This window comes from Macaca fascicularis, chromosome 7 (assembly GCF_037993035.2).
Source record: "Macaca fascicularis isolate 582-1 chromosome 7, T2T-MFA8v1.1".
NCBI classification, from domain to species: Eukaryota; Metazoa; Chordata; class Mammalia; order Primates; family Cercopithecidae; genus Macaca; species Macaca fascicularis.
The window spans coordinates 79,782,499-79,796,594 of NC_088381.1; the positions used below are offsets into that span (position 1 = coordinate 79,782,499).

At 37.8% G+C, this 14,096-nt stretch overlaps 1 long non-coding RNA gene across 1 annotated transcript in view; it reads right to left on the reverse strand.

Moving 5' to 3' along the window:
• The window catches only part of LOC102117184 (uncharacterized), a 48,485-nt gene extending 37,992 nt beyond the window's left edge, over positions 1-10,493 (reverse strand). The window contains exons 1-2 of the long non-coding RNA XR_279021.4: positions 10,344-10,493; positions 7,475-7,573 (exon numbers count right to left, since the gene is read on the reverse strand). This is a non-coding gene — a long non-coding RNA (uncharacterized lncRNA). The remainder of the gene's footprint in view (positions 1-7,474; positions 7,574-10,343) is intronic.
• Between the last annotated feature and the right edge of the window lie 3,603 nt (positions 10,494-14,096).

Here is a 14,096-nt window from a genome sequence, read left to right on the forward strand (position 1 = left end):
GGAGTGAGTTAATATTTTAGCCAGAAATCTAAACCTTAATTTGATTGATTTTGGGTTTTATTAATATGTAAATGTTTCAATGCACTAAATTTGATAAGCATTTCCAAAATTCTCTTTAGAACTCTAAGAATGTGTGTCCTCTCTCTGGACTAAGTTTTTTTTTTATCTTTGAAGCTCTCCAGGCCTTTTCAAGTCTAAATGTCTTTGATGGTTAACAACCTTTATTATTATATAGAAGGCCACTCTTGCTTTATTTCCTGGCATGAAGTGATCAGTTATGACTCCTGTTCGTTAGTGTCTGTGGACTTACCATATAAAGGCAAGCATGCTGCATTTGTTGGTATTATTATGTTCTGTGAGCTGATTGGTTATTGCTCCTGTCTAATTAGTGAAAGTGAGAAAGTGAGATTAATCTTTCTTTTTACTTTTTTACCTTCTTTAGAAGATGGATTTGTGGAGTTTCTGAAGCCCAAAATGACATGGGAATTTTAGTTTTATTTCTTATAAAGAAATTAATCAGAAAAAAAAAAAATCAGTCAACCCATTACCCAGCTATCAAGGCTAATCTCAACTCCTTTCCTTGGTGCCTCTTTCTTGGACATTTCTCCCATGGCCCTAAACAGCTGCTTCTCAGTCTTGCTTATCATAATTATATTTTTATAACAGCACCAATGACTCCTTCTGCATTAATACCAGAAATGGAACCAAGGAGAAACTTAGGGGCTCCTGGTATGATGCAGCAGCTACTAGGAGAATCTTTGTTGGTACAAGCTAGGGGAAAGGCCAGAAGTGAGGAACAAAAGGAACAATGGCAGAGAAAACACACTCCATTACCATCCTTGAGACTGCTCTGTGGCCCATCAGAATATCTTCTGAATCTAGGACTTTTTAGAGCAGGCATGTGATCCCCCTCCCAGAACATTGTCATGCTATTTTAAACATTTAGAAAAATGGATTAACAGACTCTACTGAAAAAATAAGCCAACGGCACATTCAAACGTCAACCACTGTGAACCTGTCTACTCCATTGTTTTTTTGTTTTTGTTTTTGTTTTAATGAAAAATTGAGGGAAAAGAGAGACAATTGGTTATAGGAAAAGTGCAAACAAACAAAGCCCTGTTAGAATTCAGACTTTCTACCAAGCAGGAAAGACTCCCCAAAAAGAATTGCCTCCCGAGTTAATAATCCAGAACTGAGTTGACGGTTTCAACTCACAGTAATGTTTGACCTGATACTCGTTTTTAACTCACAGTGGTAAGGGTAAAGTGAAATCTTACAACAGCTGTCAAATTCTCATTTTTAATCCCCCAGTAACTGCTCTGGTACCATTCTGGAGATGTAAGATACCATATCAGCTGTCCAGGATGTTTTTAGTGCACTATTAACACTCTGCTCTTGGGACATTGGTGAGTGAGGCTGATGTTCAGAAACTTCCCCTTAGGTACTTAGGAGAGAGACCTACTAATGTATCCACAGACAACACAACATACACATTCCACAGTAGTGAAGAAATGTGTTTCTTTCCAAATCTCTGCAGGTTAGCACTTCGGAGGCAGGCTCCTGGGAATGTATCTCTAGCTGGACTCGGTTTTTGATATGCAGCTGCTGAACTGCCATTCAGCTTCGTGCTGTGCTGGTAGGTTGGTGCAAAAGTAATTGTGACTCTTGCCATTACTTTCAATGTTATTAAGTTGGTGCAATGTTATTATAACAACTCAGTGTGCTTAAACTCTTCATATGTGATGAGTAGATATTACATGAGGAGATTTCACTGTACTCAGTGGAAGTCTGTCAAATGTTTACTGTTGGACTTAGAGAGGATTGAGCTAAGATTTTGGATTATTGGATTCATTAGTCAAAGGCTATAGCACAAAGTGTGATAGTATCCATTTTTCTTGAGCTGTGTGTTACTGGAGACATTAGATATCTGTCTCTTGATGTATTTCCCATTGAGTCTTGTATTACAGTGAAAAACAACTCTAGATTAGTACTTAGGAGACCAGAGCTCCAGGTGTCACTCTGCCTCTAACTAGTTGACCTTAGATCAGTCTTCTTACCTCTATACTCAGAACCCTGAACCTGTAAAATGGAGATACTGGATTAAATCATTTCAAAGACCTCTTCTAGCTCCGAAAATCAATGACTATCACTCTAATATATGTGTTAAGGAAGTAAAATAACTGAGATACTTTCATGAACTTCTAATAATGACTGGACAGTAGAGGCTCAATTTTTCTTAAAATTAAATGATGTTAGAACAACACGAAGGAAGGAAGGAAGGAAGGAAGGAAGGAAGGAAGGAAGGAAGGAAGGAAGGAAGGAAGGAAGGAAGGGAGGGAAAGAAGGAAAAAAAAAAGAAGAAACTTTGCCAGCTTCATTAACATTGCCACAGGGCAAGATAAAAGGATGTGCATTTGTGTCTGAATGCTTATAGGGTGTGGTTAAAAGAACAGATTCAGAAAGCAGACTACTTAGGTCCACACCCTTCCTACCTACAAACTGAATGACTTTCAGCAAGTTACTCATTTTCTATGCCTCAGTTTTTTCATCTGCAAAATGCTGATAGTAATAGTATCTACCCCGTAAAATTATGACATCTGTGTCAGGACAAGAACAAAGAATCCACTCTATGATTTCTAGGATATATTTTTAGGTAAAACAATCAAAGTATATAACAGTAGTGAGCTACTTTAATGTAAAAAATAAAAGGTTATATATGTGTACATTCTTTTTCCAAAGAGAAATATTTGAAGGATTATTAGCAAATGCACAAGAAAATTCTCAATAGAAAGGGAAACAGGGGCACGTGCCTGTAATCGCAGCTACTCCGGAGGCTGAGGAATGACAATCTCTTGAATCCGGGAGGCGGAGTTTACAGTGAGCAGAGATCGCACCACTGCACTCCAGCCTGGGTGACAGAGTGAGATCCTGTCTCAAAAAAAAAAAAAAAGAAAGAAAGAAAGAAAGAAAAAGAAAAAGAAGAAAAGAAAGGGAAAAGGGTGGAGGTGGTAGTGATGAGGGAGAAACTTGACAGAGGACACCTTTCTTGTAGGTTTAACTTCTGAATGACAGAAACATTTTACACATTCACAGCATGATATTAAATCAAAAAGAAAAAAATCACCATAAAATTGAATAAAATAGAAAAATAAACCTAACTTTTTATAAAACTGATAACATGACAACACAGAAGAAATACTTCTTCCAAGTAATTTTTGGACACTACTCTGACTATAGGTTTTTAATGAGGTATATTCTGAGAACAGAGAGAATCAAAAGTCAATCTTAAATATACACGAAAAGATCATTGCTGATTGTAATTTTGAATGTTTTTTCCATATTGTAGGATTAGAAACTAAGAATTTCACTGTCACAAAAAAGTACAAAATTTGGGAAAAATTGAGCAACACACTACAATATTAATATTAAATTTGAATTGGAAATATCCATATAAACTCATGGTTTATACATGACTCTATCTATCTATCTATCTATCTATCTATCTATCTATCTATCTATCTATTGCATCTATTCATTCCCAGCCTAAAAACCTTAATATCCCAGTAGCAGTAATGCACCTAACACTCAAATCTTGAGTTCTAAGTTCCACTGCTGTCTTTGAATAGAAGGATGAGGGAACAGCTGATTTCACGTCTCCTTCAGAGAAAGTGCAAGGTGAGCTGTAGCATGTGCTTGTAACAGAAAATAAGGGCATATCTCAAAAGGACATAGGATCTTGATTTACAGGACTCCCACTGGCCAAATTTGGTAGATCAAAACCAAAAACGGTGATAATGTATTATAAAAAAAAAACTTCTATTACAATGAACAAATCCAGCAGTTATAACATTAACAAAATTAATACATCAATTTATTATAATAATTTAAAAACCCAAGAGCCTATAGTGATATTAAAAAGGAAGACAGATAGATAGAGGAGATAATATAGAACATTTCTTTAAGGAAGAATACTAGCTCATAACTGTAGGAGGAATAATATAAGTAGATCACCAATGCTTGCATCACCCAATTACTGACAAAACCAAGGATTATCAATGGAAGTTAAAACTATCAAGTGATATGTTGCTGGGAAACAGGTTATTTGCACAACACCAAAATATCATGTTGAAGGTAGAATAATGGCCTCCCCAAAAATGTTTGTGTCCTAATTCCTGGAACCAGTGAATATGTTAGGTGACATGGCAGAAGGGGATTAATGTCATAGATGGAATTATAATACTTTGTCATTTGATTTTAAAATAAAGAGATTACACTGGATTATTTAAATAGATCCAGTTGAACCACAAGGGTTCTTAAAATTGGAAGAAGGAGACAGAGAGATGGTTAGAGTGATGTGATTTGAAAAGGACTTGACCACCACTGGCTGTGAAGACAGAGGAAAGAGCCAAGTAATGTGAGTGGCCTCTAGAGGCTGGAAAATCCAAAGAAACTGATTCTCCCCTATAGCATTTAGAAGGTAATGTAGTCCTGCCAACACATTGACTTTAGCCTCCTGAGATCCGTTTTGGACTTCTAATCTACAGAACTGCAAAATGATAATTTGTTCTGTTTTATGCTGCTGTATTTGAAGTCATTTGTTACAGCAAGAATGGAAAAACGAATACAATCACCCCACACAGTAATTATAAATTACAAAAGGAAAAATCTACTGTTATAATGGATAGATCCAACAGTTATCGTATTAACAAAATAAACAAGTCAAACATCCTAATCAATAAAAAGAGTGCTTGACATTATGTAGTTTCTCACGTGATTCAACATGAAGTACACGTTATCAATGGATTAACCTCACCAAAATAGTGAGCACAAATCTAATCAACGCTTTCTATCTAATTTCGAGTTTATATGGGGAATACAAGGGATAGGAGAGAAAAATGAACAACACTTTGAGAAAGTTAATTAGATAAATAAAAAATGAGGCATATTCTACAATCAACTGGCCTGGAGTTTTCAAAATGTCCATGTCTTAAATAAAAAGGTAGGGTAGAACTCATCAAATGTAATTTGTCAACATTAATTGGACCTTAGCTGAAAAATTAATTTATGGAAGATATTTTTGGGTAATTTGCTAATTTGAATATAGACTAGAAATTAAATATAGTACAATTTTGTATATGCTTAGATGTCATAAAAGCATTGTGGTTTTATAGGAGAATACCCTTATTTGTAGGAGATGTATATGAAATTATTCAGTAGTGAAGTGTTAGTCTCTTCTTTAAAATCTCTTGCTTTTAAATGATTCAGGAAAAAGCAAAAAAGTGAAATGTGACAAGAGGGCTGTGCTCCATCCTGGGCACTGTGCTCCATCCTGGGCAAGTAAGACCCTGCCTCAATCAATCAATCAATCAATCAATCAATCAAACAAAAACCACATATGCACACACACATACAAATAAATATTGAGAGAAAAAGTAAATACTTTCAAACAGTGAGATGTTTTTAAACAGAGACTTGATCTAGAAGGTTAGAAGGGTTTGAGGAAACTGGAGTTTAGGTTGCATTGACAATTACATTAATCATACAACTAACAGGCTTCGAAAATGTTCAGGCACTAGTGAGCCTCGATAAATGTTAGCTTGCACTTCCATACCACACCTGTGTGTCATGTGCTTTGCCAGGCCACTGAGGGGTTCCTAAGACATTTGAGCAAAGAGCACCCAACTAATAGCAACCCAAAAGGTGAGGTAGAGCAAGTACAAAAGACCCTAACAACTAACAAAAGTAAAATGTTATTACAAACTTAGTAGCAATTGAAAATCAAGAACAACTCAATAAGGCACTAATGATGCTCTGATAACAAAGCTTTCTGGAAACTATGGGAATTCCAACAATCAGCTTGCCTCCCTAAATGGTAGGAGTTTCACAGCAATGCTAAGCTTTTTGTAGCAGCCAGACTTCCTGGCACCATACTAGATTAAGGTCTAGAGTAAACTCCCTCAGCATGCTAATTTTAGTTTATCAATATCACATGTTAGTGACTCTTCATAACTCTTTTAATAGCTACCAACTTCCAGTGGAATTTCATGTCATTTACAGAAGGAGATCAAACTTGGGGTAAGTTCTTGGCCCTTCAAGAAGACCTTTACAGCCCCACCAAAAGGCCGAAAACTTAACTGTGAGAGACACTTCTTTAGAGCCTAATCATTCCAACAAAATATGTGTTACTCTCTATTTCTATGTAACCCACATTTAAGATCAACACTGAAATATAGTTACAAGGATTCCAGTGATGCATCAATAATATTTAAGGGTTCTTCTTACTCCTTTTTTCTGAAAGGTTCTTTCAGTGGGCCATTCTTTCTCACATTTGTTAATTTTCCCTTTAACCTTCCCCATGAATCCTAACTCTAAAAAGGCTGAATACCAACACATCAGAGATACTTTAGAAAGAATCAAAACGAGAGAATTCATTTGTTTAGAAACAGAAGCCCACTTATCCCAGACAGAAGACAACTGGACATAATTGGTATCAACTTCTTTGACCCATTTTAGCAAACACTTTTGGATTGTTTTAATGATCTTAGTGAACTCCCTAAAGACCCTGCCTCTATTGATACACAACCCTTCCAAGATTGGGAATTCTATTTTGAGGAAAACAACCTCCCCAAGCGACTATCATATCCTTTCCCTTTTAAACTACAACCCTGCAACACTTGAGTGATTCTAACAGACTCAAGTCCTCTGAAAGTAATGGGATTACTCTGCCATCACAGTTCACTGGCTAGTCTCATTTTTGAAAATTCATCTCTCTTAATGTTGTTAAAATAAGGTGAGGCAGCCCTAACCTATGTCTGATACTTTGTAAAGGAGGCGCTTAGAGTAAACCAGGAAAAAATGAATGAGCAGACTTAGGGAAGTAACTGAGTCAAACAGTGTAAGATCTCCACTAGGCTCAGAGGAGTCAACTTTTTCAGTTACTTGTCATATTCACCAAAGACAAGAAAGAAGCTGTGATAGTGAGACAGAGACAGTTCACACTGTGCGCTGCCAGGGATGCAGACATTCACACCTGCCCACTTCTTGTATGGTCAACAGGGAGCAGAGGACATCCTTTTATTTGATTTAGCAGCCATTCATGTCACATCTACCTTGTAGCAATCACTGAATTAAGCCAAGAAATCCATTGTAAAATCTACTCTTGGGTTTACTGACCAGTGGGGAAGGGAATTGAAGTCAATGTCCAAATATTGTAATTGAGTATAGTGTTAGATTTTGTGCAGAGTAGGGTTTGGGAAGGAGAAAGTGGAAAGCGACATATAATGATGCTTAGGTATGGGTTGAAGACACAAGGCTCTAAGCACCGCTTGCTCAGGCAGAGGGAACAGCCTGAGTAAGTGCTGCTGTCAGGCAGTCACAAGGGAATAGGCATAGCATGGGGAAGGAGGCTGTGCCAATTGATGCTGAAGCTCCTGAAACTTTGTGTGCCAGGCTGAAGGAGTGCGTCCATACTTACCTGGGCGGACTGGTATTTTAGGTACTCCCTTGGGACATCGGTGTGCTAGCAACTTGCAAGAGGGAAGGTGTTGGAGTGAAGAATAAGAATCTGTTGAATCTAAAGGTCATTCGAAAAGCGGCTAGTAAGGCTGAGGAACTGAGTTTCCAACTTTATTTAATTTTAATTTCTTTAAAAACTAACATATATTTATTTTGTACTTTATAAACAAATAAACAATACTTTATTTACAATTTATAAAAATAAAAAGTAGCCTGTAATCCCAGCACTTGGGGAGGGCGAGGCAGGCAGATCACAAGGTCAGGAGATCCAGACCATCCTGGCTAACATGGTGAAACCCCATCTCTACTAAAACTACAAAAAATTAGCCAGATGTGGTGGCAGGCACCTGTGGTCCCAGCTACTCGGGAGGCTGAGGCAGGAGAATCACTTGAACCCGGGAGGCGGAGCTTGCAGTGAGCTGAGATCACGCCACTGCACTCCAGCCTGGGTGACAGAGCAAGACTCAAATAATAATAATAATAATAATAATAATAATAAATGAAATAAAATTGAAAAGTAAAGGAGTGGGCAGAAAGGCCCAGTGTGATTTTTAAATCTCTGAGTTTAAGTTTCTTTCTATCTCTCTCTCTCTCTCTCTCTCTTTCGACAATGTCTTGCTCTGTCGCCCAGGCTGGAGTGCAGTGGCCTATGTCAGCTCACTGCAAGCTCCGCATCCCGAGTTCAAGTGATTCTCCTGCCTCAGCCTCTGGAGTAGCTGGGATTACAGGTATGCGTCACCACGCCCAGCAATTTTTTTTTTTTTTTTTTTTTTGTATTTTTAGTAGAGAAGGGGTTTCACCATGTTGGCCAGGCTGCTCTCAAAACTCCTGACCTCAGGTGATCCACCTGCCTCGGCCTCCCAAAATGCTGAGATTACAGGCATGAACCACTGTGCCAGGCCTGAGTTTTAATTTCTACATTTTAATCATACAACACATAAGTCACATTGCTTGAAAAGTGCATGAATAGATAAAGATGCTTAGAATATACGTAAATGAGTTAAAGGGACTCATATAAATTCTCAGATGGAGAAAAAAATGACTGAAGTCCTTGAGTATGATATTTTTCTAACCACTCTTACTAAAATACATTATTTCTTTATGTCACCACATAAACATGCCTTAGAATTTTGCCTAATTTTCTAACTAAGGCAAGCAATGAATAGAACATGTATTGGAATAATCTGATGTTAGAATATGAGGATGGAATTCCTCTGATGACAGATACGTGCACCTTGACACATAGATTCTAGAAAAGCTGAATCCCTGTTTTGAATCTGAGAAAAGTTGAATTTCAGAGAGTAGAGATATGGGGTCCTGAAGCTCCCTAATGTTTAGGAACATTACATTTGGCTCAGTAGCATAAACATCCATCTGAAGTTGGATGTTTATCTTTGATCGTGGCAAGCTCCTTTATTTATTCATGTTCTAAAAGGTAGTAGCTCACCACTGGTTTCTTAGTGATCAGTGGCCTGATCAGAAAGAAGAGGAAGGGTGGTCAGGATCCCTTTGGCAGGCAATTACTCTAGCCCTGGCACAACCCAGTCTGTGCTAAGTGGGTGTCTATGAAGCTCTGATTCAGACAAGTGGAACTTTCAAAGTTCACAGATGCTTCATAAAAGCTATCTGTTATTTTACTTCTTGCTAGAAATTGCAAACATGAATATACATTGCAGGTTATTACAGGAAGGAACCCCTGCATATTAAAGTATGACATCATTTTAAAATTTCATAACCTAAATCACGAAAGTAAGTTGCATTTTCATCTGGAAAACACAGGGCATGTTAAGCTGGGTTCAGTGTTTATAGTAGCAGGCTGTGTCCATGTTACTTATAAACACAAAAGAGACACAATCCTGACTTTAGAGCATAACTGCTGCATCCAAAAGCTTTATTTCTAAGTAAAATTATGCAACAGAAGACAAGAAGCCTTTTAAAGAACTAGTTATACATTTTAAGAAACAAATAATCTCACTTAAATAAGTTTACTTGTGATAATGAACTTTAGATTCAACATATTTTCCTGTAACATTTGAAATTGCTAATAAGTCCCTAAAGCTGCTTTATACGTGAAAACAAATTAAATCTAACTATTGCAAATAAATTGCACCAATATATGAGATGTTCCAAGATACAATGTTTTTAAGTACTTTTTTCAAGGGAGTCCTTTAGGAATGCATGATAAAGGATGTAAAGTTTGTTGCTTTTTTTAGCCTTAGCAAAGCCATTTATATTTGGAAATGCCATTCTGAGTAGGCTCTGGAGTAGATGTGGCATCTTCATAGTTTTTTTTTTTGTTGGTTTTTTTTTTTTTTCAATAGCCTGCATCCATGGATAGGAAAGGGGCACAATGCTGACAGCTTTTTGTCTAACATAGTAGTTACTGGGGATAATAAACCTTTTTACATATTAGGCCTTGGAGAACATGAACATGAAAAATTATATTCAAGGGAATTTATCATTTGTATAATTGATCAATTTAGCATATTTGAAATGTTTGTCATATTAAAAAAGGAGAATCCTTATAAACCTGGAATTGTAAATGTTTTTCAGAAAATCCCATGTTTAATCAGTCATCGAAATGATGCATTAAATTTGAATCTCCTTTAACTTGCATGACATCATGGCCCATGCAAGAGAGCTGACATTAATCAAGATAATTCTGTTGTATGACCTACTTTGGCATTTTCATCTGATGGAGCCAGGAAATGGGCTGGCTAATAGTCCATTTTGGAGTATTCTAAGATCTTAGCAATTCCATATTTAAGGAGGTTAATAGGATACTAATTGGGGCCTAGGTGAAAAGTTCACAAGAAAAATGAACTCACCTGGATATGAGGAGTATGCATAGCCCAAAGCCCTCCCCTTTACAATGGCTCTTCCAAATGGTTTCGCCTCCTAACTCAGACAGAAAGAAAGCTCGCACCTTGGGAGACTTGCACAGCCAGCATTCTGTCTCCTGGTCCCTGGATAACAATGGCTGGCCAAACGCCAAGGTTGCAGGCCAGTAGCAAGATCAGCATTCTGCTTCTGATGAAACGAAAGTAAAGGGAAAAATTCCACAGGGGGAAAATAAATGTCAAAAATCAAACCTTTCTAAGAGTTGTTATGAACTTTTAAGAAAAGCTCATGTTATTAAGACTTAAGAAGTTCCAATTTTTAAAAATCAACTTTTATTCATCACTTTTGCAGAAGTAAAGGTAAACCATGTTTTATTGTTTATTTTTTCAACAAACGTATGACAATCTTGGGCTTGGGTCATTATTATTGACTAGCTAGTGGCTCTATTCATCAAGACCAATAGGGAAGATAATATTCTTTCTCAATTTTCTCTCCTGTAAATATTTGCAATAACTCCTGGGTGACTTGGAAAATTTATCAACATAAAATGCAGTGCTCTGAAATATTGCAGACTCTCTCTGTTGCATTATGGCCCCCGTGGCAATGTTAGACTGTCCTAACGGTGTCTCAGTACTGTCATTCCTCACCTTGTTCTCATTACAGTGAACCCAGAGATAGCACATTGTGCTTTTCTTAATATTTTCTTAGCCTTTTATGTACAGAAAGAGTTAAGGATTTTTCTACCGTTACGGCTTATGGCATGTCTTTCCATCTCTCTCTCAGTGTGCGATCCATCTTCCAAGTTTCCAGAAGCGGCTGAGATTTTTAAAAACAGCTGTAATCTGTGGTCATTGATGGTGGAGTAGATTGTTTGCCAAACTATTACCATAACTGTCAACCGAAATCAGAAAAATAATCTCATTGTGCTGGACAGATGCGTTTCCTGCATTATTGATATAGTCACTCTAGAGTAATAGAGAAATATAAAGCATTGTTCTATTTACAAAAGGAGATTGGCCAAGTCCTTGAAAGTGAGTATGAGGGACAGGCACTTACAAGAAGTGAGATATAGTCAACTCAGTAAAAGTTATGTGTCAGGGTCAGGTGACCTCTAGAGTCAGCAGAAGAATCTCAGGGCTCTCCCTCCAGTCTCCCTCCTCACTTCTAGGCCAGTTCTGTGGTTTGCTCTCAGTCTGAAGGTGTTCTCAGAATTTCTAGATAGAGCCCTATGGAATTAGTTATGCATGCTTTATCCCACACCCCAACAGTTGCCCCGAATATGCAAAATGTTCTAATGGCTTCATTACACACCTCTGGGTAGCAAGTGAATTGCTCTAGACCACTACATTGCAGAATAATTGAATTTGTTTATTTCAAGCAGATGATCCTCAACATCCCTCTGGAGCAATAAGTTAAATATACCTTATGCCAAGTAGCTTTGCAAGAACGGTCAGTAGTCTTGCACGCTCAGCAATTGCTCCACCACAATTTGAGCTGTGAGTAATGCTGTGTGATTCTATTTGTTGAGCACACATACCGTGAAACACTTAGCACTCCACATTTATTATCTCTAATCCACAGAAAACAAACTTCAAGGTAGGGACACCTTTTTAAATTTCCACTTTACTGCTGAAGAAATAGATGAAAGAGGCTGTATAGATTTCCCAAAGTGACAGAGCTCTCAAGTGGTTGATCCAGGATTTGAACCTAGGTTTGACTCTGGAGTCCATTCCTGCTAGATCATGCTCCCATCCATTTTATTGAGACATAGGCAAAAATATATTATGCATTGGAATATTTGTATCTATTTAATGCAGCTCCCCCAAATATTTGTAATAGCCCCCCACATACACACACACACACACACACACACACACACACACACACACACATGCAGAGAGCCATTTTTCTTATGAACGGAAAGCCATCTTTCTTATGGAAACAAAGGGCAACATCATCTCTGTCCTGTGCCCGCACTAAAGGTGATTTAATGAGACTGGGGTGGGGGTGGGTGGGCAAGTGACCTTATTAGCTCCTAAATACGTGCATCACAAGCACCTAGACTTTAGCAAGATAGTGCCAGGTGTCTCTGAACAGTAGTTCATGAATTCTGACAACTCCATTCTGAGTACAAGGCAGAGAGCCAGGAAATCTAAATTCTAACCTGGGCAAGTAAAAGCCTCTGTGGCTTGGTTTTCTCTCTGGTTATGAAAATGCATAATCCTGGCATACTGCTTAGAAATAGCATGCCAGTTCATATATAAACATCCCATCAATCTATTGTAAGCAAAAATTCCTGTGAAATATTGTGTAGTGTCCATAGTGGAAACTTAAATTCATATTAAAATTAATGGTCATATAATAATTAATTCATTTCCCAAAGATCTGCTATTGTTGCTGTTTTATTCTTTTGTTAATTACGATTTCCAGAGAAATGGGTCAGCATTTTGAGATTCTGAGAGAAAAGTGACAGGGAGTATTGAAGCAGTTGGTAGGACCATGTAGCACTCTTGTTGGGAGGGTTATTGTATTTATACTGGCTTTCTGGTCTGGGGAATAGGAAACAGGAGCAAGATGTGTGCTGGCACTGTTTCTGGGAAGGGTGGGCTGTGGTATGTGATGAAAACCTTGGGCAAGGAAAATCCAGTCCTTCAGGACCTAGACTATCACCTACACTTCTAGTTCAGATGTTCTGTACCCCGCCAACCTACCACCCCCGTTCTCATAGAGGAAGCACAGTTCACTGTTCCACCTATGGAGGCCCAACTGCAAGAACCCTGCCTTGGCATCACCCTACCTGGGTTCTACACTGGGATCGTGTTTAAACCCATAGCAAGAATTGTAACACATCACTCCCCATCTTGAATTGTATTTCCTCAGCTGTAAACTGAAGGAGCTGATTTAACTGAGCTTCAAGACCACCGGCAGATCTGAGATTCAATGATTCCCCAAAACAACATTATATGACTCTTCTCAAATTATTTATTTTAATTCCTCCCTGGGTGGTGATGGTTTTCATCCAGCCGACAGTTTTATTTGTCTTGTACTTTTGTTTTGCCATCAGGATCCCCCGAAACGCTGACCAGCCTCTTGTATAGAGTCTCAAGCCTGTGGCCAGAAGCAGCTGTGTGAAGTAGCCGCTGTGATGGATTGGGACCCCAGACACCACTTTGGAAGGAAAGGTTCCAGAAAGCAAAGCATGGGCCATGGGTCTCTGGGAAACCGCAGCACGTAAGTTCTACCTGATCTGGCTGCTTTCTTCTTGCTGATCTATTGTTTTACACACTGATAATTGTTTTTCCTGAGGCAAGAAAATAAAATAAACCCCACAAGTCTGAAGAACATAGAGTAGGGACAGAGGAGTCATAAGCAGGGAAGAGAAAAAGGCACAAACTGATGTTGTATAAAAATAAATGAATAAATAAATAAATAAATAACTCTTCAAATAAGAACTTTCCCCCTCCCTCCTACACACATCCTTTTCTCAGTTTCACACGGAGGTACCTTTCCTCTCTTCTAAAAATATCTTCTTAAAACAACATATAAAGAAGGAGCAATTATTTAATATAACTCATTTATAAAAGTGAACTTTCTCTCATAGACACAAAAATGATGGAAAATTATACAACCAGGAAATGAGACGATAGCATGTCTTTTTAAAAATTTGTTCTGTCAATTATGTAGCAAGGATTTAATTTAATAATTATGTTAAAATCTCCAGGTGTGTATCTATTTTTTTT